This window comes from Macaca fascicularis, chromosome 11 (genome assembly GCF_037993035.2).
Source record: "Macaca fascicularis isolate 582-1 chromosome 11, T2T-MFA8v1.1".
Lineage (NCBI taxonomy): Eukaryota > Metazoa > Chordata > Mammalia > Primates > Cercopithecidae > Macaca > Macaca fascicularis.
Genome location: NC_088385.1, coordinates 27,103,122 through 27,130,040, shown reverse-complemented (window position 1 = coordinate 27,130,040; position 26,919 = coordinate 27,103,122). Strand labels below are relative to the sequence as shown.

Here is a 26,919-nt window from a genome sequence, read left to right as displayed (position 1 = left end):
ATCTCAACAAAGTTTTTTATAAATACAGAGAAGAAAAATTTATATTGAAATTTCAGCTGAAAAGCAAAGCAATTAGAATAGCTAAAAGAAGTTTGAAATAGAAGAATAAAGGGAGTAATCTACCCAATTCCTAAGTTTATTATATAACTGTAATAATCAACACACTGTGAAATTTGCAGAGGGATAAACACTTATATCAATGGAGGAAGCCATTATGATATAAACAGAGAAGCCAGAAATTGACTCACAACATATCAAACCAATTTTTGACAAAAGTGCAAAAGCAATTCAACAGAAAAAACACCTTTTCAACAGTTCATTCTTGGAGCAATTTGGACATTCATAGGCAAAACAAACAAACAAAACCCCTTGACCTAAGTCTTTTAACTTATACAAAAAGTAACTCAAAATAGACCACAGACTTAAATGTGAAACTCAAAACTATACTACTTCTAGGGGCAAAAAGAAAATCTTCAGGGTCTAGGGCTAGACAAAGCATTTTTAGATTTTATACCAAAAGCTGGAGGAAAAGGTGATAAACTGGACTTCATTAAAATGAACATTTTTGCTATTTCAGGCCAGGTACTGTGGCACAAACCTGCAATCCCAGAACTTTGGGAGGCCGAGGCAGGCAGATCAATGGAACTCAGGAGTTGGAGACCAGCCTGGTCAACATGGCAAAACTCCTTCTCTACAAAAAATACGAAAAAATTAGCCAGACATGGTGGCATGTGCCTGTAGTCCCAGCTATGTGGGAGGCTGAGGTGGGAGGATCACCAGACTCTAGGAGGTTGAGGCTGCAGTGAGCCTTGATTGTGCCACTGCATTCCAACCTGGGCAACAGAGTGAGACCCTGTTTAAAAAAAAAAAAAATGTTGCTATGTGAAAGATCCTATTGAGAGGATGAAAAGACAAGCTACAGATTGGAATAAAAGTGTTTGCAAACCATATATCTGACAAAGTACTAGTATCGAGAATATAAACTCTCAAAACTCTATAATAAAGCAGAAACATCCAATTAGAAAATGGACAAAATACCTGAAGAAACATTTCTTGGGAGAAGATATACAGATAGCAACTAAGCACATGAAAAGATGTTCAACATCATTAACCAATGACAAATGCAGAAAGGCCAAAATAAAAAATAGTGACAGTATCAAATGCTGACAAGGATGTACAGAAACTGACTCATTCAGACATTGTTGGTGGGGATGTAAAATTCTGCAAGACAGTTTGGTAGATTTTGGGGAGAAAAAAACCACATTCATCTGCCGTATATAACCTAGCAATGCACACCTGGACATTTATCTCAGAGAAAAGAAAACATGTTCACACAGAAACCTGTATATAAACGTTTATGGCTTTATTCATAATAATCTCAAACTTCAAAAACAATTTCTTATTTCTTCTAAAGAAAAGGGAAACACGTGCAGAATGTGCTGGTTTGTTACATAGGTATACGTGTGCCGTGGTGGTTTGCTCCACTTATTGACCTGTCCTCTAAATTCCCTCCCCTCACACCCCACCTCACAACAGTTTCTGGTGGTGTGTGTTGTTCCCCTCTCTGTGTCCATGTGTTCTCAATGTTCAACTCCCACCTATGAGTGAGAACATGTGGTGTATGGTTTTCTGTTCCTGTGTTAGTTTGCTGACGATGATGGCTTTCAGCTTCATCCATGCCCCTGCAGAGGACATTATCTCATTCCTTTTTATGGCTGCATAGTATTCCATGTTGTGTATGTACCATATTTTCTTTATCCAGTCTAACATTGATGGGCATTTGGGTTGGTTCCATGTCTTTGCTATTGTAAGTAGTGCTGCAATAAACATTCGTGTGCATGTGTCTTTATAGTAGAATGATTTATAATCCTTTGGGTATACACCCAGTAATGGGATTGCTGGGTCAAATGGTATTTCTGGTTCTAGATTCTCAAGGAATCGCCATACTGTCTTCCACAATGGTTGAATTAATTTACATTCTCACCAACAGTGTAAAAGCATTCTTATTTCTCCCCAGCCTCACCAGCATCTGTTGTTTCCTAACTTTTTAATAATTGCCATTCCAACTGGCGTGAATTAATCTCAAACTTGAAACAACTCAGTGTCCTTCAATAAATGATTAAACAATCCATACCATAGAACACTATTTAGCACCAAAAATAAACTATTGATACACACATGAACCTGGACGAATCTTTAGAAGGTTCTGTTGAGTGTATGATTTCATTTATATAACATTTTTGAAGTGAAGAAATTATAGAAACTGTAAATAGATCAGTGGTTTCCAGGGGTTAAGGAGGGGTGGGGTGGAGCGGAAACAAGTGTGGCTATAAAAGGCATCCTGAGGGATTTTTGTGGTGATGGAAATGTTCTGTATCTTGACTCTGTCAGTGTCAGTATCGTGGTTGTGATAATGTAATATAGTTTTGCAAGCTGTTACCAATGAGGGAACTGGGTAAAGGCTACATGGGATCTCTCTCTCTCTCTCTCTCTGTGTGTGTGTGTGTGTGTGTGTGTGTGTATGTATGTGTTTTGTAACTGCATGTGGATCTACAATTATTTCAAACTAAAATGTTTAATTAAAAACACACAAAATTTCCTCTAAAGGCTTCTAGATTAAAAATCTGAAAGCATTTTCTGGTGCTTTCCATGGGAAAGCATTTCATGTCCCCGCTTTCTGCCCTCAGATAATCATATGGCAGCCGCGGAGGCTTTTTTGCTGTTCCTGGACACGCTTAGCAAGCTCTCACCACAGGGCCTTTGTACTTTCTATTTCCTCGTCTGGAACATTCCTTTCTCTGGCCTGCTCATTCACTTCATCGAGATCTCTGCTCAAATGTCACCTTATCAGAAAGGTTTTTCCTTGAACAATCTGTCTACACTACCATTCCTGTCACGATTGATTCCCTGACCTGGGTTTATTTTTCTTCTCTCATCAGAAACAGTTTGAATGCTTTAAAAAATTCCAAGTCTTGGATAGAAACCTCGAAATTCCCTACTATATTTCCTCTGGATTCGGAGTGTTTTATTTCAAAAGTAAATGAAACAGGCAAATTCAATCTATTTCCATTCCTTCTGCTGATCACTCCATAGCTATATGGTTGGAATTTTAAGATTTTAAGGCTTCTGTAGTAGCATATATTCTGTATTCTGTCACACTCAGCTTATTGCAATCCAGTGATATTTCTTAAAACAGCTAAGACTTCAGACAGTCAACCCCATCTCTGTACACCGTGAATCTGCCTCTAAATGACTGGGCTCTAATTCTCTTCTAGGCGTTTTAACCGGTCCAAGGTGTAGAGACATACTCCAGGAGGATCCTCAGAAGTTTTGGACAAGCCTCCCCCAATGTGGCAGGTGGGTCTCTTGTCTGTGGGTGCAAGAAATGTAACCTTCTTTATTCTTCCATAGCTAACCTGAAAGTAAATGCCGTTCGGACCCTCTGCTTGACCATGACAGCAGCCTGAGGTTGCACTGAAGTTCTGGATAAGGCTATGAGATGCCAAGTTCTCGAGGGGTGGATCGCAATTCTTGGCTGTCATCTCTCCATTAGTCATGTCTGTCTTACCATCTCTTGTCAGTACTTGCGGACCGCTGCTGAGGCACACCTCAATCTATCCTCGAGGATCTTCTGTTCTCTTTCTCTTAGTTTCTTCTAGATACTTCTTGGGCACATAGGGGCATGCTATCACTGCTGCAGGCCCAGAGGAAACTCTTTAGGATTAAAAAGCTCCCCCACCACCCCCCCCCCTTTCTTTTTTCTTTTTGTATTGCTGCTCTTATTCAGTGGCTCCTGTGTTATGCTATGGCACGAAATCCTTTGCAAGGCCACTCAAGTCCTGGGTGTACTACCAAGCTGTTTCTGAAGTTCAGACTATACCCAAGAAATAAACTTTTTTGCCCATCACCCGTGTCTCCCCACAACATATTTGGGGTTTCTTTCTTTAATCGTATTTTGAACAAGCACAACTTAGGAAATCAATCAAAACACAATTTATTTTTTCATTTCCTTCTGTTTCTTTGAAATGCATTGGAGAAGGGTGGCAGGTATTCTCTTGCTTCCGGTGAAATTTAGGTCTCAGGCAGACTCCATGCTTTGTAAGTTCACTCTTAGATTTAAAATAAAGTTCCTCTGGACATTTTAAGTTACAGAAATAATCTCCATTCAGAAATGATTATGTCCAATATCACACCATAATCATAGCTTCAAAGTCAATTTAATATCAGATGATCTGCCCTCCCCGACCTGGGGCCCGTTTTTGAGTTGGACTACTGCAGTGGGAAAAGGTCTGTCATTTTTTTTCTCTCTTCACCTGTCACCTCCTAACTTCCTAGTTTCTGTTGCTGAACTCTCAGGGGTTGGAGCATGGGAAAGAAGAGGGGAAAAGTAGCTCAGGGATTTTTCTCACTTGACCGGATGTTATGTTAAGCTGGCTTTGTGTTTTCTGGGCCAGGAAGCTGCTTAACACTGACTCTCAGTTGGTCACTTTTGGGAGACTTTCATGGCCCCTCCGATGGACCCACTCAGCTTCAATTCTTCTGACTTGGGCAGGGCTTCTCCTTTAGCACCCTACTCCCCACTCAGCACCTGGTTTCAGATAGTCTGTTCCCTCTGGCCTCTGATTTGGTGTCTCGTGAATGCCGCCGGCGGTCTCCTTGGGCTTCAGGCTGGCTCTCTCACACCTGGCCCACACCTGCTCCAGGAAAACATGCCTCTTATGAACCTTCAGGGGCGGGAGAGGCTGCGGGCACAGCCCAGGTCTGTTGTCCTCTGGATTTTCAGGGTGGGAGCCAGGCTGCGGTCCATGGGGTCTCCCAAACTCCAGGGAATACATCCAGGCCCACTAAAGATTTCCTCTGAAGCCTCTGGAAAGAGCTGTGGAAAAAGTAGCCCTTTCTGTCCCTCTCTCTTGGGGGGAAGGTGGGGCTTGGCATTGGCAGCAGCTCTATCCAATAGCCTCTTGAAGCCTCTTCCCCTCATCTCCCTTCTTGTTGATCCTTTATAACTTCCTGTTAGGTTTTAGAGCCATCCATAGTTCTCAGTTTCTTTTAAAATCTGGATTTTGACCCGGTCATTTACCCTGGAATTTCATCCTTGTTTCAGGAAGGTGCCTCAGTTGGATCTCCCAGTCTGTCATTCTGCTCCCACTAGGGAGAGTCGAGGCAGTGGGACCTGGGATCAGGGTGGTGTGGGAATAGGGTGAAACCAGCCACTTCCATCTTGCTCCTGGATCCACTGATGTACACACATGCCTTAGCTACCTTATTTTGTACTCGCAGGGGTCTACATCCGCTCTTAGCTCAGTTTATATGTAGGAAGGTCTCTTCTGATCCTGTTTTCTATGGGCGGGAATCATTCCAGTTTCCTAGGGGGCATTAGGCTTTTGAACTTCCCGATTTGTTAACTGACACCCCCCAGTCTCCTGTGTTCCCTGCCTTGCCAACAGTTTTCTAACACTGTGAGTGAAGAGTATAGCTACTTGGCTGACTGACTGGGGAAAGAAGCAAGATTCCAGGAAATAAGATAAAATACTTCAAATAGTATACCCCTCCATGATAAAATATATTACCTGCCTTCTTTCCAGCACCTACCATGTGATTTTTTTTTATCCTTGTAATGGCACCGCCTGATTTACATGAAGGATTTGACATTTGAGGAAACCCGATGTGTTAGTTTGCTAGAGCTTCCATAGCAAAGTACCACAAACAGGGTGACAAACAAGAGAAACTGATCGTCCCACAGTTCCAGAGGAGAGAAATCAGAAATCAAGGCTGACAGAAGGATAGGTTCCTTCTGAGGGCTGCAGGGGAAGAATCTGGTCTGGGCCCTTCTTTTTGGCTTGTAGATGACTGTCTTCTTTCTGTAGCTCTTTATATTATTTTTCTCCTATGCACATTTGTCTCTATGTCCAAATTTCCCCTTTTTATAAGGACACCAGTTATATTGGATTAGGGCCCACAAGAATGACCTCATCTTAACTAATTACATCCACAAAGACCGTATTTCCAAATAAGGTCACATTCTGAGATCCTGGGGTTAGGGCTTCCACGTATGAATTTGGGGGGAAGGGGCAATGCGCCCCATAACACCAGGGTTCAAAGGAGCCAATTACTTCAAAGTCACACAGACCTCGAAGTGCCCATGCAGCAGTTCCTCTCCAGGACTGTGTGACTCTGTAGCTCGCATTGTTTCTGCTGTCCTACACTTCATCTCAGCTCTCACACGCAGGATTATGCAACAAGGAGAATGCTGGCTTTCTTTTAAACAATCAAACCAGGCTAGCAGAAGCATGGACCCCTCTAGGAAAAAGCTCTTAGACATCAGGTGGTGCCATCACATGAACTCAGAACAGCAAGCCTTGCACAAAGGGGAAAAAGGCAACTGTCTGTAGAGAGGTCCAATCTAACACCATCATACCATTGGCTAGAAAGTGAGTTTCTGCCTGAATTCAAGGTGTAAATTATGCCAGGGTTCAAATGTTTCTGAAGCTACTAAAATAGTGTCAACTTGAGTTTGGTGGTGTTATTCATATGACTTGTGGTTTGCATTTTTTGGTGCTTTTGACCTATATTCCTATCTAAATATGCTGTGTGTGTGTGTGCGTGTGTGTGTGTGGTCGGCTTCACGTAGGGTATATTTAAACAATGTGTAATAAAACAACATATTTAAATCATGCAAAGGAAAAGGGTAAACTGTTAGCTATAAAGTTCCTGCAGGCATTTACTGGATAATGATAATGATAGCTTAGCTAAAAAAGGATAAAATATGTTCAACTTCAATGGGGATTATATTTAGGAGAATTATCGGATTGTTTTGATATTTTCCTTTTAAAAACAATTCTTTAGTGCCTCCTAGGTGGGAGATAGGAATTATTATAGTGATTTGGAAACATGGCTTTATGCATATGAACATAATTTGGGTCTTGTAGTATTTGTCACTATTTTATTCCAGATGGCAAAATTCTTTTATTATTCCTTTCACTTAAGACCTGAAGTATATACCTACAGAAACAAGTCCATGATAAGATTTTTCTTGCCAAAATTCTAATAGGTGCTTACTTACTGAGAAATATGTGTATTGAGAAATGCTTAAGAAAAATACACTTTAATGAAGCAGCACTAATGATATTTATTTAGCTAATTGTGTACAGGGATCTAACCGTGATTTTAAGTAAAGTAGACTGTTGGCCATGTAAATAAGCTTGGCACAGGTGTGCAGGGTTTTAGGAGAATTGGGTAGGAGAGCTAATGAAAATTAGAGTCAAGCTCAAAGAAATATTTTATTGTAAATTGAATTTCCCATTATAAAACAAATACAGCTGCACACAAATATTTTAAAATAAGAGTGAAAAAATGCTCACGGTATAAGAACTGAAAGCAACAAAACTAGCTTTTTGGTATATTTGCTTCTCCTCCTTTTTTGTTCATTCATTCAACTGAGCATTACTGAGCACCTACTCAGTGCAGGTGCTTAGGGAATAAAGATAGTTAAGACAAGGTTTCCGCCCTTAAGGAGCTTTTGATTTATCAGGGGAAACAAACAGTGAATGAGTCTTTACAATAGGGAGTAAGTGCAATACTCAGGGATAGTGGCCAAAGAGGTTGCTATCAACTCTATTGTTAGCTCTGGGAAAGCTTCACAAGGTAAGTTGAAATAGAAACTTGCTCAGAAATGCTTTAGCCAGAAAAGAGGAGAAAATACATTTCAGTTCCAGGGAAGAAAGAACATCTGCTCAGGTGTGAGAGGATGGGAATAATATTACAAGGAACTGCAAATAATGCAGCATGTCTAGAATAACAGAGAATGAGATTGGAGTAGGTGGGAGTGATATCATGGGAAGATTTGTGCCTGTTATCCTATCGGCAAGAAAGGTTTTCTCGTAGGGGAAGAGTATGTTTAGAATATCATTTTAGAAAAATTAACCTTCAGCATTATGATTGGATAGATGGATTAGAAGTTACAAGCTTTAGGAGCTAAGAGATTGATAAGGAGCCAGATAAACCAAGAAGCTGAAATAAAGCTTACATAAATGAAGCTTGCATGGGTTCCTAGCAGTATTTTAGTAGGGACCCTAAAATGTGTTTCCACAGCCATATGTTTTTATAGATGTTGCAAAAGTACAAATTTCTAAGTTCAACCAGTTAAAAACTCATGCTTTCTTTTTTTATACTGCTACCCCTCCGTTATGTTTCCATTAATGTTAGGTGACATCGAAGTGCCCACACACGTTTTGCATTCACAATTTTGCATTCTTTCTCTTTAAAAGGGCCCCTAAATTGTATAAGCTTTAGGACCTCACAAATGTAGATCCAGTCCCAAGGTGATATCCAGAAGAGACATGACAAGTTCCTAAAACAGGAGAGTAGCTGCAGAGGTGAAGAAGAAAACGATAAGAAAAATGCAGGCAGAGGAATTAATGGCTATGTTGATGTGAGGAAAAGGATTGTACCAATATTTATCTTAAGACCATTAATAGGGGGAAAAAGTGGTAGGGACAGGTCACAATTGTAAATAACATTTTATTGAACATCTTTATGTGTGTGTTTTCATATTTCTGGATTTACAGAGGTAGATTTACTATGTCAAAGTGTGTACATATTTTAATGGATTTTGTTATCTATTACCAAATTGCTTTCCAGGTAAATTGTGCTATTTAACACTGCTGCAGTTAATGTAGAAATGGATTTTCTTGCCCATACTCCCACTAGCATTGGGCATTATAATTTTAATTTTTTCAAGCTAAATTACTGGGTAAAAATGGCACCTACTTCTCATTTTACTCTGAAGTGAGATAAATACCATCCATTATTGCAAACTCTCTCTAGGAATCTATTTTCAGGGGGTAGTTACTGTACTCTTTTCCTGGTAGTGATTTAGGGAGCATTAGGAGGTAGTTGTAAATCCTTTATATGAGTAGTTATGTTATACATTCTAAATACATACATACATGCATAGATCATAAAAGCGCTAGAAATAGGTGAGACTGAAACAGTTTTGCAGATCAGATTTAGACTAGATGTTGGCAAACTTTTTTTGAAAAGGGCTAGAGAGTAAATATTTTAGGCTTTGTAGGCTAGGAGGCAAAACTGAGGATAATAAGTAAGTACTTTAAGTGAAAAAAATATTTTGCACATTTTTTTTTTTTTTTTTAAGATAGGGTCTGGCTCTGTCATCCAGGCTGGAGCGAAGTGGTGCAAGTGAAGCTCACTGCAGCTTCCAACTCCTGGGCAGAATTCATCCTCTTGCCTCAGTCTCCCAAGGAGCTGGGACTACAGGCATGTGCCACCATGCCCAGTTAATTTTTTTTATGTTTTGTAGAGACGAGGTCTTGCTATGTTGCCCAGGCTGGTTTCAAACTCCTGGCCTCAAGTGATCCTCCTGCCTTGACCTCCCAAAGCTCTGGGATTACAGGTGCGAGTCACCAAACCTGGCCAGTACAAATTTTTAATGGACATAGTTCAAAATATAATAGTCATAATGAAGTACTTTTTTTTTTTTTTTCTGAGACAGAGTCTTGCTCTGTCGCCCAGGCTGGAGTGCATTGGCAAAATCTCGGGTCACTGCAACCTCCTCTTTCCAGGTTCAAGCAATTCTCCTTCCTCAGCCTCCCGAGTAGCTGGGATTACAGGCACACACCACCAGGACTGGCTAATTTTTGTATTTTTATTAGAGACGGGGTTTCACCCAAGGTGCTGGGATTACAAGCATGAGCCATCGTGCCTGGCCAACAAAGTACATTCTTTATACTATAAGTCAGGTTTTGGAGAGGGGACATTTTGCTTAATTGGGAGTTCAAAGTTAATGTCTCTGTCACCAAATTGATTGTCAGTGCTCATCTATTAAAATCTCCATTTTTATTTCACAGGAGTGAGCCAGATTTGGACCACAGGCCATACTGTGCCAACACTTATTTTAGACCCTGACATTTATGAAAGCATTTGCCTATTAGGCTTTGTTAACATATTTTGTTTGATAGTGTTTCAGTTCTGTCACATACTTTATTTGAACCTATTTGGTATCTACAATTTGCGAACTCAGAGAAGTATGTGTGTGGAGCTTGGAGGGGGTGGTTATTCTTCATTGCTAATGGAATTTGAGAGTCTACCTGAGGCAGCAGCACCATGACACTGAAGCATTTTGACTATTTAGATAGAGACTTGGGAAGAGAAACAGGAAACCAGACTTAGTAGGTCTAAATTTGATCTGTTAATGCATGCTTTGGAATGATTTTGAATATTCCCTGTTGCTGACTTTGAGTCAACTGTGACTTGGTACTGGCTATTAATTTCTTTTTCTGCTAACTTTTCGGGCTTTGTGCTTTTGCTTTAACATTGCTGTTGCTCAGCAACTTTCCTAAAAGTCTAAATTCTTCCCCCACCCTCCTCACAAACTTATTGTCTTGAAATATTTTTTATAAATCATTTCATTTGCTAATGCTTCTTGTGGCAAGGCCACTCAGTTCCTTGGGTGTCAAGAATGAAAAGAAGAAGGAAGAAAAGAGACAAAATGGAAGGTTATGAAAAAATTTAAACACAATTCCCTTTTTAGTTATTTCACCCACTTCAGAGATTGGGCCATCTATCTTGAAAGTTTCAACTAAAATTTGACTTCTAAATTTAAGACCAATTTTTCCTTTAAAGTCTTAATGAATGGCTTGAGATGTCTATTAAAACTTGAGTTACTTTAGCTACTATCATGAATATGCTGAATTATAGACTGGATTTCCTAAGGCTAATGGTCAGATTGAAAGTTTATGTTTTATCTTTTAATGGGTATATTTCTAAGGCATAATCAAAGATAATTAAGGTAGAATGAGCTTAATATGAAAACCTTATTGTAGATAATATAGCAAACTTTCCTTACATTACCAGCACATAGAATATTTTGATTTGGTATTATGTTGAATGGAGAAATGTACTATACCTATATGTTCAACAAATATATGTTACATATATTTTAGAGATAATATGTTATTAGATTGCAACTTGTATGTTGCTGGGAGTCAGCACAAGAGAAAATCTTGTGAAAATTAAATTTTGGAATTGTTTCCTTATTTATTAATATTTCCATATGTGCGTTCTTCTCAACAATTGTTTTTTTAGCTACTGAAATATATGACTATGTATTCATTTGTTTAATTCTACATTTTCATTATACTTTTGCCATGGAAAGGTCTTTGTGTTTCTAGAAAATTTGTACTCACGGTTTTATTCCAAGAACAGAATTTGCTCTAAATACTTTCTTTTATATTTTTCATGAAATTAATTATTGTTAAGTATCTACTGGACTCCCTGTGTCTTGAAATAAAATTCCTTTAGTATATCTTTATAATCACAGTTGTTGACAAATATCTGATATGTATTGGTTTTTTAAAGTTTGTTCAACCAGAGAAGAAATGAGTTGTTTTAGCAGAGGTGAAACTAAGCCTCAGGGTTCTTCACTCCTATGGGTCCTTTCCCAGATATGGGGAGACACTCTAGGCAGTGTGCTCAGATGCTCACATGTTTTTTTTTGTTTGTCTGTTTGTTTGTAAAATTTGAAAAGAAAGCTATTTTAGCTGCAGTCATTTAAGACCAGTGCTTCGACTTTGACTGCCCTTCCTTTACTATCGTGTCTTGGGGTGTTACTGGAAAGACCATGGCTATTTTTGATGAGGGTCCAACAAACGGAGAATCAAACAGGGAATGCTGTGGTCTAAAATTAAGTGGGTTCTATTTTGGTTGTTTGTAAACACTTCCATGTATACTGAAGCTGTTGATAACTGCCCTCCTTGGCAACTCCCTGGAGCATTCTGACACACAGGTGTGGAGCCCGAGGTCATGTTGCCCTGTGCACGTGTCCACAGCACTGGTATCTCATGTATGCTCATGGGTCATGGGAGTGAAACTAGGTTTGAAATACACTAAGACAGAAGCTACTCTCTGTAAAACCCTTCCTGTTATTAGATGTGCAATAATAGCAGAGGATGTGGGTTTATCAATGCATAGTCAAAATAGAAGTTCTCTCCTGTCAGGAATTTAATGACTAATGCAGTTTATACTACTATTAATGCATCGTTTTTTCTTTTTTGATAGATTTCTTTTTCTCAGTATTCCTTTGTTTTTAGGGCACAAACCTGTAGCAGTAATACAAACAAAAGTATGACTCTGTGTGTATAGTTGCATGTTTTCTGAATCTCAGTGATAAATAAAAGCAATTTTTTTGGAGGGGGGACAGGGTCTCTGTCTTTCAGGCTGGAGTGCAGTGGTGCAAACCAGGTTCACTGTAGCTTCAACCTCCTGGGCTCAAGTGATCCCTCCCACCTCAGCCTCTCGAGTAGCTGGGACCACAGGCACACACCACACCTGGTTAATTGTTTTTTAAATTTTCGTAGAGATGAGGATTTTGGTATGTTGCTCAGGCTTGTCTCAAACTCTCGGCTCAGGTGATACTCTTGCCTTGGCCTCCCAAAGGGTTGGGATTACAGACATGAGCCACTGCACCTGGCCTAAAAACAAATTTTGATGAAACATTCCAGATGAAAGAATGAATGATTATTCTCTCTGTAAAAAATAATATTTGACCAGGCATGGTGGCTCATGCCTGTAATCCCAGCACTTTGGGAGGCTGAGATGGGCGAATCGTGAGGTCGGGAGATCGAGACCATCCTGGCTAATACGGTGAAACCCCGTCTCTGCTAAAAATACAAAAAAATTAGCTGGGCGTGTCGTGGGTGTCTGTAGTCCCAGCTACTCGGGAGGCTGAGGCAGGAGAATGGCGTGAACCCGGAAGGTGGAGCTTGCAGGGAGCCAGGATCGCGCCACTGCACTCCAGCCTGGGCGACAGAGCGAGACTCCGTCTCAAAAAATAAATAAATAAATAAATAAATAAATAAATAAATAATAATAATAATAACATTTATGAAGATGCAAAGAGTATGCAGCTCATAACTGTAGGGGAAAAAGCATTAAAGAGTTGTGGTCAGGGAGATAATATGAATATATTTTTTTTCTGGATTTGTGATGTTTGGGACCCTTCTTGACATTTTAAAGTTTGTTGAGTTTTTTTTCATGGCAAATGAATATTCATTTTCGTGTTAAATTTGTAATTTGTCTTCTCTTTCTAAAACTGTATAAACTTTGGCCCCTCTACAATACATATATCCACAGAATAAATACTAAATATTTAGACACCATAAAGGTGTAAGGGTCACTTTTCGCCTGGCATGTACTTATCATTATGTTTGGAGTTGAGTGCATCTCCATAATAACAAATAGTTATTATTGCCCAGTGATGACTGGTGCTTTCTGTGGACATTAAATACTATCTGTAAATTGTAAAGAAGAATTTCTACTTTCTCAGCATCTTGACGCGGTAAGATCTTATGCTACAAAGCATTTTCTGATGGTTGAGAAACTGTCCAGTCTTTCATTTAACTAGGGATTTGATATATGGAAATAATATTTACTTTTTCATTTCCCTCAATCACCTTTTCTGGTTTGACTTGTCAAAAAAGGAAAAAAAAGGGAGGCAGAAAGGAAAAAAGAAAAAGAATGAAAGCAAGCCTTGGAAGTCAGAAGACGTTTTCTGGTATTACTAGATGATCATGTTAGAATGGTCGGAGAGTCTCTGAACAGGCACCTCAAATTCTCAAAAGTGAGCAGGATGCAGTGGTACTTCTTGGAAGGTAGCAGAGTACTAATACAACTCTCTATATGTAAGTCTTTACAAATAGTAAGTTTCAAATATAAATGGATGTAATTAGTATTCTTCAGCATGTTTGTTATGGGATCATGGCCTTCAACTTGTGTTTTAACCAACGCCTTGTTAGAGAGCAGTACTTAAAATATTTCAAGGAATTCAGCCAAACATCTCCCTCTGGCAGACACATTTTGCATTTTCGCAGTCACCACAAACACACTCTGTTCTGAGCATGTTGGTGCTCACCAGTCTTCCAGCTGTACCTGGTGATTTAGGCCTACTCTACGCACGGTGAACACTTTTTTTAACACATCCATTTTGGGTGCAAAAATAGGAGATTGCAAAGACACATCCAGGGGTTTAACTTGTCCTGCAAGATTCACTGGGTTCATTCTAAGTGTGCTGATGGACGACTTAAAAAGGGTCAGCTGGAGGAAGCCTGTGCATGGAGGCAGGAGCTACTGGGAGCTGTTGCCATGCGGCACCAACAGGGTTAACCAGCCGTGCCAGCATGAACAATGGGAACCGGGCAGCTCTAAATGAAATGAGCTGAATATTTCATTCGGCCACTCAGCTGCCTGCTCCAATTGCCTCCTTTACTAAAATAAGAGCTTAATCTAAAGTGACAACAACATCAGTTTCTGTGTGCTCCAGTCACACTGAACATGACTTCCTTAACATAAACACTATTTACATGGACCGTCTGGATATAGCAGGGAATCAGGAGCGTGCCCAGCTAAGACACAGGGTACAATGAAGGACGAGGAGCAGGCAGCTGAGAATTAACATCAGCAAATGAAAGCCTGACCCTCAGAGGGCATGTCCCTGATACGTTTTAAAATGAGAGAGCATTGCACCAGTAACCTTAGCCTTTGTAAAGACTATGCCATTTAAAATAAAATAGTACCTTTTCAGTTTAGACACTTAACCAAATGCATTATGTCTGACCCATTTTCCAACTTATGTGACACGAGAGGATGGATCCCTAGCTGCAATTATTAGAATCTTTTAAACAATTGCAACCAATAACCTCCTTTGCCAGCCTCCTTCTCATAGCAGCATGCTCTTCTTAGAGATAAAGAGGGCATTCCATTCAGCGAGGGCAGGCCAGACAGAGATGTCAGGGGAGTGGGAGAGAAGATGTGGCCCTTGAACTCATGGCTTTGATGTCACTGCTAGCAGTACCCAGGAAATCCTGGTTTGAAAGTAGTTTTCAGCTAGAGACTTCTGGAAGATTAGAAGCAGGGGTGTGACAAGGCACCAGCCTGTCAGGGTCCACAAAATAACATATGTAAGTTATTTATTTATGGCACCCTAGCATAGATATTATGGCAGATCTCAACCCTGAATATGCGTTATTGATGGTTTCTTTCCATGAGGAGAATGTTATATTGCATATTTTCATTTTGTTCACACCCACTGGGAATTTTGAAGATCACAAAATGTAGGCCTATGAAACAGTCCTATTAGAATTATTGCCAGTTAATAGAATTCAGTGGGTTTTCCACAAGTTTTGTAGATAAGGAAAGTAAGGCACAGGGAACTTGCTCATGTATTTGCAGCCACACAGCGAGTGGAGAGCAATTGGAAAAGAATTTATTTTTTGGCCAATTATTTCTGTCAGATCACCACCACTCATGCTCTCATTTCTAAAATAGCTCTTCTCTTAAAATTTTCCCTGGTTGAGCCTTCTAGAAGGCATATACCAGACACTGATTTGTGGTTCCAAAGACTTAGGGCCACTGACAAAATGGTAGCTCTTTTTAAAATAGATCTGTGTTCTCCATCCTTATTCTCCAGGCTCTGTACCTGAGGGAGTGACCCTGTAGTTCTCATCCCTGTGGTAGTGCGTTTTAGGTAAAGTTTTTATCCACGGAAGAAGAAAGGGACCGATCATTTAAAAGAAGTTTGCTTTTTCTAAGAAACGTATAATAAATGATGGAAGAAAATGAGAGAATCATTAATATCTGACTGGCTGTAGCAGAATACTCATTAATCAACAGTCATTTATTGAGAATCTATGAGATCATCAAGCTTTGTGTTAGGGAAAAGAAAATTGTCTCTGGCCTCTTGAAGCCCACCACGTAGTGAAAAGGCTTATCATAATTTGAAAAAAAAAAGAAAAAGTTAGGTTTCTGCCGAAAGCCAATAAGGATAACACAACATGATTGGGAGCGAATTGAACTACAATTTTGATATTTTGAAATAATGCCCTTTGGCCTTGTTTTCATCTTCATTTTAACTTAAGTGTAGTGTGAACATAAAAACAACCTTTCACTTGCCACTTACTGAACACTGATCAACTTTTTCAGGCATTGTTCTAGCTATGTCCCCAACAGAATTAAGCGTACTTCATCACAATCAGAGATACGGATATTTGTACAAATATTAATCCCACAACTTGGTAAGTGCCTTAGTAAGATAGGTACCCAAGGTTTAGAGCAGAGAAGAGGTGGAAATCACCACATCTGTCCTGTGAGACCTCCTCAAAGGGTGAAGACCTTGACGTCTATCCCCTGCATTAGCCAGCTCCTTTAGCTTGGTCTGGACGGTCAGGTCAGCAAATGTCAGCTGAGAATAGCAACATCAGTGGCGGCGGGGTTTCTGCAGATCAGTCTTGGGAAGCAGCCTCCGCAATGATTCCTGAAATCTGTAGGATTTGCTGAAGAGTGTGGGGAAACTAATATGTACCTGGCACTTCTCTGTGCTCTGTCTTGGCTTCTCTCGGCTACAGTAGGGTTCTTGATGAATTTCTTTTTCCTTCTTAGGTGAGGATGAGATCGCCTTCTCATGGGATGGCCCCGCTGCTTTATGGCCTCTTAATATGATGGGGCATGATTAGCCCAAGAGAAATGCAGGCTTCTCTTGTTGTGTGTGATAAAACCCACTCTGATAAATTTCAGAGTTCTAATGAGAAAATGCCTGAAATAGACCCAGGCAGTCTCTTCCGATTTCTTTCAGCCACCTTTCCCCTAATTAATTAATAGTGTGGTCAGGTCTCAGTTCTGAATGCTATTGTGTGTTATTCAGTCACTCATGGTTTTATTTTTCCCCATGCAGGATGTTTTAAGAATATTTTGCCATCTTTACCTTCATGTAGGTGTGCATATGAACCATTCTGTATACCATTAATCTTTTCTCTTTTGCTATTCTTATTTTAAACTTTTGAAGAAAGATGTATTGTGTGTGTTGTATTGCATATGTAATGTGTAGTCTTAAATTTCCCCACTTCTTTGAAGATGGGATGCAAAGTTTCTTTCATCCCCAAATGGAAGATCGTATTGTGTCATAAATTTTTAAAGAATAGAAAAGTTTTGCCAAATTTTAATAATTTCTACATTAAGCACTAGTTTCCATGACAGGGACCATGTCTTAAAGCATAACCCATATATAAGATTATATATTTCATAAGTTTTTGCTTAATTACTAAATGTTTTTATTGGAAGTTTTTCACAGTAAATGTCTAACGCAAGAATCAATTTTACACATCTCGTCATTCAGATACCTACTTATTTTGGGGTGGGTGGTAGATTCAGTACAGATGACCCTAAAGCTGATTAGCCTCCAAACCCTTGCAAAACCCTTTTCTATCACACTGGATTGTCATTCTGTTATCTGCGACCCTGATTGGCCTGTAATTGTGTCCCAATGGCAAGACCACAACCCAAAAAGTCAGCATCGTGATTTTGCAGCAGCTGTTGCTGCAGAAGGTAAATGCCGTGCAGTTATTGATGAGCTTGCTAATTTGTTTAGTAGACAGAATTTAGAATGGGGAACAGGATTTGTCTGCTAGCTGTCATCATCCATCAGCCCCAGGCTGCCCCAGGCAGTGGGTTTGTTTTTTGCCAGCTTCTAATTTTGCTGTATTTTTTCTTAGCTTCAATCTACTTTATTCATGTATTATAATTGGGAGAGTGGTGGTTGAGATAGAAAAGAAAAAAATACTTATGCCCCCACACACTCAAGATTGAAGCCTCTCGTATGCTGCTGTTCTTTGATAACAGAGGGTTTGGACTGGACTGTTGGTCTATTGATTGATGTAGTTAGTACATGAAGACTCTCGGCTCTCACGTGGGGGTCCCTAAAACCCAGTGTGATGGGAAGACTTGCCAGATCTGTCCTCAGTCCTACATGTTTCTCCTTGTGTCCACAGGGAGAAATGTATTATTATAATTTATAGTCTTAGATTTGTTCCTTTGGGGTACTCATTCAGTTCATTTAAAAATTATTTTTTGAGTGTCCACTATGTGTCCATTATTAATATAAATGCCAATAATATACTAATAAAAACAAAAGTCCATGCTCTGAAAGAGTTTGGATTCTAGGGGGGTAGAGATAGAAATAAGCAAATAAACATATAATAGGTGAAGCTAGCGATTGATCAGATGAAGGAAATAAAGCAGGGTGAGGGTAGGGTTGGGGGTGCTGATTTAGACAATGAGATCAGTGAAAGTTCTTTGAGAAGATGACATCTGGGACCTGAATGATAAGAAAGAAGTCATGTGAAGATCTGTGGGGAGACTCTGGGGAGAGAAAATGGCAAAGACAAAGACCCAGAAGAGACACTGAGCTTCTTAACTTCCAGGAACAGCAAGAAAGTTAGAGTAGTTAAAAGAGCTGCTGCTGGTGGGGGCATTAGGGTGGAGAGGAAGGCATAGTGGGATCACTTGGATTTTAATCTTAAGTGCGGTGGGAAGCCAGTTGTAAGTCGGTGGGGAAGGGGGCGGGGGACTTGTTCAGATGAACATTTTGCAAAACTTACTGTGGCTACTGTGGGGAGAATAGACAGGCTGGAGAACAAGACTAGAACAGGGAGATGGGCGTAAAGACCATTGCAGTAGGCCAGTGAGAGGGAATTTCAGCTTGCGCTAGAGTGACAGCACTGGAGTTGTGAGAAGTCAAGATGTGAAAAGTGATCTACTCCCATTTTGAATAGATTTAGCTGAATGCGGGAGATGAGGAAAGGAGAACTACCAAGGTTGGTTGGTAGTTGCTTTGATTTTGGGGACTGAAAGTGTGAGTACCCATAATTAACTCATACTCATTGGGAGAGGAAAGAGGAGAGGGTGGGGTGGTTACTAACTTGTTTTTGAAGACCTATTGTTGGTAACATTTGAAATAACGTGTAGAAGAAAATAAGTGTCAAGAGACTCAAGAAGCGTAAATGTTACCCTGATTTAAAACAAAGGAAATGTTTATATTTTCAGTATGTTACCTTTTAAGAAATTAGTGAAATCCTAGATTGTGCAACTATGCAGGAAATTTCTGACCATTTAGAAAGAAAGTAGTGTTCACCAGAAGCCAGTGTGGGTTCTCAAAGATCTAATATTGCAAAATTAATTTCCTTCTTTTAATAGGGCAACCCTGTTATCCAATATCATGATTTGTAAAAAGTAGATTCACAATATATCATAAAATTTGATTTAGTTTACAGTATGGTAATATGTATTAATAGCTAAAGAACTGTACGTAAAGGAACTAGATTAGGGTATCTCTATCAAGCTAAAGAGACATCTGTAGTTAGGTGCCACCCTTTTATTCATTGGGGTATCCTCTTTATTATTTTTATTAAGAACTTCTATGAAAGAAGTTGAGAAAAGTAAAAGTTTGACTGCCTTTGGAAAGCATGTATCTGTACATGTACTTTAACCCATTTAATCTCATTTGGTGTTCAAGAAGCTTGTGATAGGGTCTATGTTGGTCAAAACATAATGAGATAAAATTTAATAGTGTTAAAATAATTCTACTTAAAAAAACAGTAAATCCTTTTAAAAGTGGGTAAAGGACGTGAAGAAACATTTTTCAAAAGAAGACATACAAGCAGCCAACAAACATGAAAAAATGTTCAACATCACTAGTCATCAGAGAAATGCAAATTAAAACCACAGCGAGATACCATCTTACACCAGTCAAAATGGCTATTATTAAAAAGTCAGAAAACAACAGATGTTGGTGAGGATGGGAGGAAGAGAGAACACTTGTATGCTGGTGGTGGAAATATAAATTAGTACAATCCTATGGAAAACAGTATATTTCTCAAACAACTAAAAATAGAATTACCATTTGACTCTGTAGTCCCACTACTAGATGTCTGTCCAAAGGAAAATAAATCAATATGTCAAAGGTATACCTGCATTCACATGTTTATCATGGCACTATTCACAATGGTAAAGATATAGAATCAGCCTACGTGTCCATTAATGGATGACTCAATAAAGAAAATGTGGTTTATGTATATATGCACATATATACACATGCCATAGAATACTACTCAGCCATAAAAAAGAATGAAATATCTTTTGCAGCAACATGAGTAGAACTAGAGGCCATTATCTTAATTGAAATAATGCAAACAGAAAGTCAGATACCACACATTCTCCTTTATAAGTGGGAGGTAAATAATGTGTATACATGGACATAGAGAATGGAATAATAGACATTGGAAACTTGGAAGGGTGCGGGGTGAAGAATGAGAAATTACGTAATGGGGACAATGTACACTATTTGGGCAATGGGTACACAAAAATCCCAGACTTCATCACTATGCAATATATTCATGTAACAAAACTGCATGTGTACCCCCTAAATCTATAAAAAAAATTATACATGTAATCTAAAAATTGGTTGGTCAATTACAGGTTTAATTTTCAACTGTCAAAATATTCTGGTTGATTTTATGTTTAGTATAAGTCAACAGTAAGGCACAGCTGCTCAAGCAAGAGGTGGTATCACCTTTAACATCATTAATAGAAGATAGTGTTCATAACCAATGAGATAATCACCCGTGAAATGTATCCTGGTCAGTTCACATAATGTCACATGTGTGTAAAATAATTGGAAGGGCCTTGACAATTTAATGTCTACAGCTGGTGAATTAGAGGATAAATCTAAACTGAGAGTTCATATAAGGAGGAGTTGTGTAGTTGGAAAAAGAGAAACTTGGGGAGGATTTCAAAACAGCCTTCAAAAAAGGATCACCTTTGAGTCAGTCAGAGTCAGGCAAGAAACAGATGATGGTCTTAAAGGAAATGATTTGAGGAGAATTTAATAAAGGAAGTAGTTATAAGAATATAGACAGAGCTTGAAAACCAAGACCCCAATAAGATACCACTTCACATTAAGATAGCTACAATAAAAAAACCAGAAAATAACAAGTCTTGGTGATGATATGGAGAAATTAGAACCTGCGTACACCACCATTGAGAATGTAAAATGGGCAGCTGTTTGGAAAACAGTCGGGCAGCGCCTTAAAATGTTAAACCTCATGGGTTACCATATGATCTAACAAGTCCATTCCTAGGTATCCACCCAAGCAAAATGAAAACGTGTGTCCACACAAAAACTTATATACAATGCTCATAGCAGAATTATTCATGATAGCCAAAACATTGAAATAACCAAATATCCATCAACTGATGGATAAATAAAATGTGGTATATCTATGCAATGGAATATTGCTAGGCAATGAAAATAAATGATGGCAAGAAGAATAGCTAATGGATGCTGGGTTAATACCTAGGTGATGGGTTGATCTGTGCAGCAAATCACCATGGCACACATTTACCTAATAAACCTGCATATCCTGCACATGTACTCTGGAACTTAAAAGTTGATGGAAAAAAGAGATACGCATAGCATAAAGTTTATTATCTTAAAGAAATGATATATTGATACATGCTGCAATGTAGATGAACCTTGGAAACTTTATGTTATGTGGAAGAAGCCAGTCACAAGAGAACACCTATTGTATGATTCCATCTATGTGAAATGGACATCCAGACAACCAAATGTATAGAGACAGAAAGTATATTCGTGGCTACCTGGGGATGAGAGGTTGGCAAGAAATTGGCAGTGGGGCATGGGGTGATGAAAATGTTCAAAATTGGTGGTGATGATTGAACAATTTGGTGAATATATTAAAAGTCATTAATTGTGTGCTTTGAATGGGTGAATTGTATTATATAAACATCTCAAAAAGCTTGTTTTAAAGAAAACAAACCAAGGAGAATGAGGATTGGTGTGCTACTCTGGGGATAATGATAACAGGCTGTTGTCACCACCCGGGTCTGAAGGAACCAGAAGAAGAGCACTGTATGGAGAGGCCCATCTGAATGGAGAGACATCACCATGCTCTGACAGTCACCTTTGAGGCAGGGCTGCAGGAATGCATGGCCTGACCTCGCTCTTCTGCTGTCTAATCTCCGCTGGTGCCTCCCATTTTCAAAACCCAACTAGAAGCCTAGAACAGGGGAATCTCTTGTGATCCATGACAGTCAGCATCCTAGGGCACCAAGCTGGGCGAAGGCTCAAGCTTGCCTCTGGATATGAAGATAACTGACTTTGTGTCACTCCAAAATTGAGACCAGTAGAGGAAGGTTGGAATTCGGTGTGTTACCTCCAAATGAAGTGAATTTTGATCTCTGGAAAGAGGGTCTGACAAAATCTGAGATGGTGATGGTGAAATTACGTAGAAGATTCCCCTTTTACGTGAAGGATTGAATTACTTCCGAAGTTCCCTTGCAAACTCCATTTCTGCCTCTAACCACTGGCATATTGACACCAATTGTATTGTTTAGCCAGCTGTGATCTTGGAAATTTAAAGTTTGGGCTTTGGCTAATAGACCATTAAGTGGGTGCATTTTGATGAGAGTGAGAAAGCAAAGGGAATATTCTGAGTATGAGCTGCTCAGTTGGGATTCAACCCCACGTGAATGAATAAATGGGACTTAACTGTGGCCAGAGACAGTCTGGGGAGAGAAGTGACAGAAGAAAAAGAAAGAAGCTTGTCATCAAAGAAGATGTAGGATTTGGAGAAATAAAATTTGCCTACTTAACGATTTTACTGATTATGTATATTAGCTCTACTTTCCTTTTTAGTTTAAAATGACAGTAAAAAGACCTTAATATTCCCTGTAAGAAAATTATCATCATCTTTCATGAAGGATGTAAGAGAAGCTTGTGTGCTTTTTCTCTAGCATGTTTCACCAGGACTCCATCTCCTGGAGTGATGTAAAGAGGGTGACAGAATAGACCCCCAGGGAACCCACATCTGAATCTGTGCTATGCATCACTCCTTTTGCAGAGACGGGATCTACAGCAGGGGTATCCAGTCTTTTGACTTTCCTGAGTCCTACTGGAAAAAAAGAATTGTCTTGGGCCACACATAAAATACACTAACGATAGATGATGAGCTTTAAAAAATTGCAGAAAAATCAATGTTTTAAGAACGCTGGCAAATTTGTATTTGGCCACATTCAAAGCCATCCTGGGATGCGGGTTAGACGAGCTTGATCTACAGGGATAGGATGAACGTGACATGTGAGGAGGATGGAAAGTTACTCAAATGACCATGTTAGTGGAGATGCTGTATCCAGCAACTCATGGCTTGCAGGCTACTTACGTTGAAGACGTTTGAGAAGTTATTTGATGACTTTTATGGTTTTCTAAAATTGGTACTCCTACTTTGTGCCATGTTTTATATCTACTACATTAAATATATACCAGTATAATCATTTACATGGCCCTATGCCAAAATACAGAAACGAAGATGCTCATTTACAAATGTGGACAATGTCCAAATAAACCACTGATATGCCCTGCCAACTTAAATGGATGTGGGATTTGGAAGAAATACTCAAGCCTGTGGAAATATAGTTTTCTCTTTTTTTCTGGACCTTCAGCTATATCTCAAATACTTGATTAAAGATTACTTGGATTTTTAGAAATTACATAATTCCCCTGCCTCAATATTTTTTACATTTATTATTTACTAAAGTCCAATAGTTTTAGATTTCTCGTTCTTTATTTTTACAATTGCTATTTTAATTAACTTGCAAGTTAAATAAATTGTTGATATATTGTATGGATCCTGGGGTAGGAGATTGTAAAAAAGCTATTGTTCTGACAGGTATTCCCCAAGTATATGACAAGTACCCAGGAGTACACATTTCTCAATTCTTGCCAATTTCATATGTTTATGTATGTTGTTTTGTTCTTCAATGTTGTTTATTTAATATAGAGGGAAAGCAATTTTTCTATTTGTAAGATGTTTCCATGAAGCATCTGACCTTAGTGTTATAAATATTTATGAATAACATAGGATTGATAATAGTATTAATTACACTTACATTTAATACATATAATACACAGGGCCTGGTTTAAGATTATAAAAGTAAAATGTAAAGCCCAGAACCTAGTAGGGTTTAATAAAAGACAGCTATGATGATGATGATAGTGATGACGTGATGATAATGATTGTAAAGTAGTAGGCAATTATCAAAGTTAATTTACTATAATAATTTTGGGAAAGTTAGGTAGAATAAATCCTCGCTTAACATTGTCAATAGACTTGAAAACTGCAACTCTCAGTGAGACATATAATGGAACCAATTTTTTTTCTCATTAATGTTGTAATGAAGTGAAGTTGAACTAAATAATATTATTTGAGGATGTACTATACTTCGTTTAGCTTAAAATCACAGTTTCCAAAATCGATCAAAAATGTTAAGTGAGAGGTTACTGTAGTTAGTAAAAATTTTAAAACATTTAATCTTTTAAATTTATTTTTAAAATGCTACATAAATCTCTTTGTGTGTGTGTGTGTGTGACAAGGTCTTGCTCTGTTGCCCAGGCTGGAGTGGCACAATCACAGCTCACTATAACCTCTACCTCCTGGGATCAATTGATCCTCCTGTCTCAGCCTTCTGAGTAGTTGGGACTATAGGCATGCACCACCATGCCCAGCTAATTTTTTTGGTAGAGATGAGATTTCACTATGTTGCCCATGCTGGTCTCAAACTCCTGGGTTCAAGTGATCTTCCCACCTCAGCCTAGGCATGAGCCACCATGCCCGGCTGCCATATAAATCTTAAAGACAAAACATCAAATTTAGAATGTACTCAGCATGACGTCCCAACATACCCTCAGAACCAAAAGTGTACGTTTCTTTGCCATTCCTGGAAAGGTGTGAGACACACATGTGCAGGGATGTTGCTAACATTTATTTCTCTGGATTATCTTAACTCTAGTTGTATATCAGATGCTCCTGACATACAATGGGGTTACGTCCTGATAAAACCATTGTAAATTGAAAATATCATTAAGTCAAAAATGCGTTTAGTAAACCTACCTTACTAAACATCATAGTTAGCCTAATTTACCTTAAATGTACTCAGAAAACTTACATTAGCCTACAGTTTGGCAAAATCATCTAACACAAAGGCAATGTTGTAATAATGGATTAAATATCTTATGTAATTTATTGATTACTGAAAGTGGAAAACAGAATGGTTTTGTACCATCATAAAGTCGAAACTTCGTAAGTGGAATTGTAAGTTGGGGACAGTCTGTACTGTGTTTTCTCTTACGTACACATATCTTTAATAAAGTTTAATTTAGAAATTAGGCACAATAAGAGATTAACAGCAGTAACAAATAATAAAATAGAACAATTATAACAATATACCATAATAAAATTATGTGAATGTGGTCTCTCTCTCTCTCTCTCTCTCTCTCTTTCTCTCTCAAAATATCTTAGGTACTAGATTCACCTTTCTTCTTGTGATGATGTGAGATGGTACAATGCCCACGTGATGAGATGAAGCGAGATAAATGCCGTCGGTATTGTGACATAGTGTTAGGCTACTATTGACCTTCTGTGTTGCAGAATCTGTGTAACCATCCCTTGTTTCCGGTAAATGGCTTGGTATTACTCGTTTCAGGAGATCCCTTGCTGAAATTTTCATTTAAGCTCAATTCTTTGAGGGGCAACACATTCCCATGAGTTGGAACTCATTTCTATTCATGTCTTCCACCCCCGAAGTTCATAGCCTTTCTCATCTTAACTAGGCACCTATCATGCACTGTAGCCATAACGTTTGCTGTTCGAGGTGCAGCAGTAAAACGAGCATGAATTTCTTTTTCCTTCTTTGCAATTTCACAGATAAATTAGTTGTTACTGTGGACCTTAGCAGCCTCTGCATAAGATTTTTTTTCTTAAGAAATTTCACCTTTTCACTTTTTAAAGGAAGCACTTTACACTTTCTCTTTTGCATATCCAAATTGCCCGCATCACTATGATTCTTGTGCTTTGGGCACATTGTGAGGTACCATAAGGCAGGAGTCCCCAATTCCTGGTTGGCAGACTGGTATCAGTCCGTGACCTGTTAGAAACAGCCATACAATAGGAGGTGAGCAGCAGGTCAGCGAGCATTACCACCTGGGCTCTGCCTCCTATCAGAGCAGCCATGGCACTAGATTCTTGTAGGAGCGCAAACCCTATTGTGAACTGTGCTTGCAAGGGATCTAGGTTGTGCACTCCTTATGAGAATCTAACGGTGTTAGTTTGTTCTCATGCTGCTATAAAAAAATACCTGAGACTGGGTAATTTATAAAGGAAGGAGGTTCAACTGACTCACAGCACTGCATGGCGGGAGAGGCCTCAGGAAACTTACAATAATGGCGACAGAGGAAGAGGCACATCTTACATGGCAGCAGGTGAGAGAGAAGTGCCAAACAAAGTGGGAAAAGCCCCTTATAAAACCATCAGATCATGTGAGAACTCACTATCACGAGAACAGCATGAGGATAACTGCCCCTGTGATTCAATAACCTCCCATAGGTTCCCTTCCATAACACTTAGGGTCTATGGGAGCTACAATTCAAGATGAGATTTGGGTGAGGACACAGCCAAACTATATCACTAATGCCTGATGATCTGAGGTGGTACAGTTTCATCCTGAAACCATTCCCCAAGTCCCAGTACCCCCCAACCAGTCCATGGAAAAACTGTCTTCTACAGAACTGTGCCAAAAAGTTTGGGGACTGCTGCCATAAGGGTTCCTTGAACAGAAGCATGGTGATAGCATGGGGTGGATCAGATAACCAAGCTGCTACTAAGTGACTAACAGGCAGGTGGCATAGACAGTGGGGATTTGCTGGACAAAGGGGGGAGTCATGTCCTGGGCAGGACAGAGTGTGGGACAGCAGGATAATTTTATTATGCTACTCAGAATGTTGCACAATTGAAAACTTATGAATTATTTCTGGAATTTTCCATTGAACATTTTTGGACGATGGTTGACTGTAGGTAGTAGAAACCACAGAAAGCAAAATAATGGTTAAGGGAGGACCAATGTAACTGCATATGTGGACAGTGAATTTAGTTGCTTATGATTTATCTGTATAGAATTAACTTTAAGGAATTATCTCTATTAAAAACAAATGGTTACATAAAGGTA

General features: G+C 39.0%; 1 protein-coding gene across 17 annotated transcripts in view; it reads left to right on the top strand.

Annotated features, from left to right (window-relative positions):
- SOX5 (SRY-box transcription factor 5) overlaps window positions 1–26,919 on the top strand; it is a 1,031,820-nt gene that overhangs the window by 152,167 nt on the left and 852,734 nt on the right. For 14 of the 17 annotated variants that reach the window (XM_074006410.1, XM_074006408.1, XM_074006405.1 and 11 more), the window contains exon 2: window positions 3,276–3,357. The exons of the other annotated variants lie outside the window; for them this stretch is intronic. The gene's annotated coding sequence lies outside the window, so the exon portion shown is untranslated. The remainder of the gene's footprint in view (window positions 1–3,275; window positions 3,358–26,919) is intronic. 17 annotated transcript variants of the gene reach the window in all.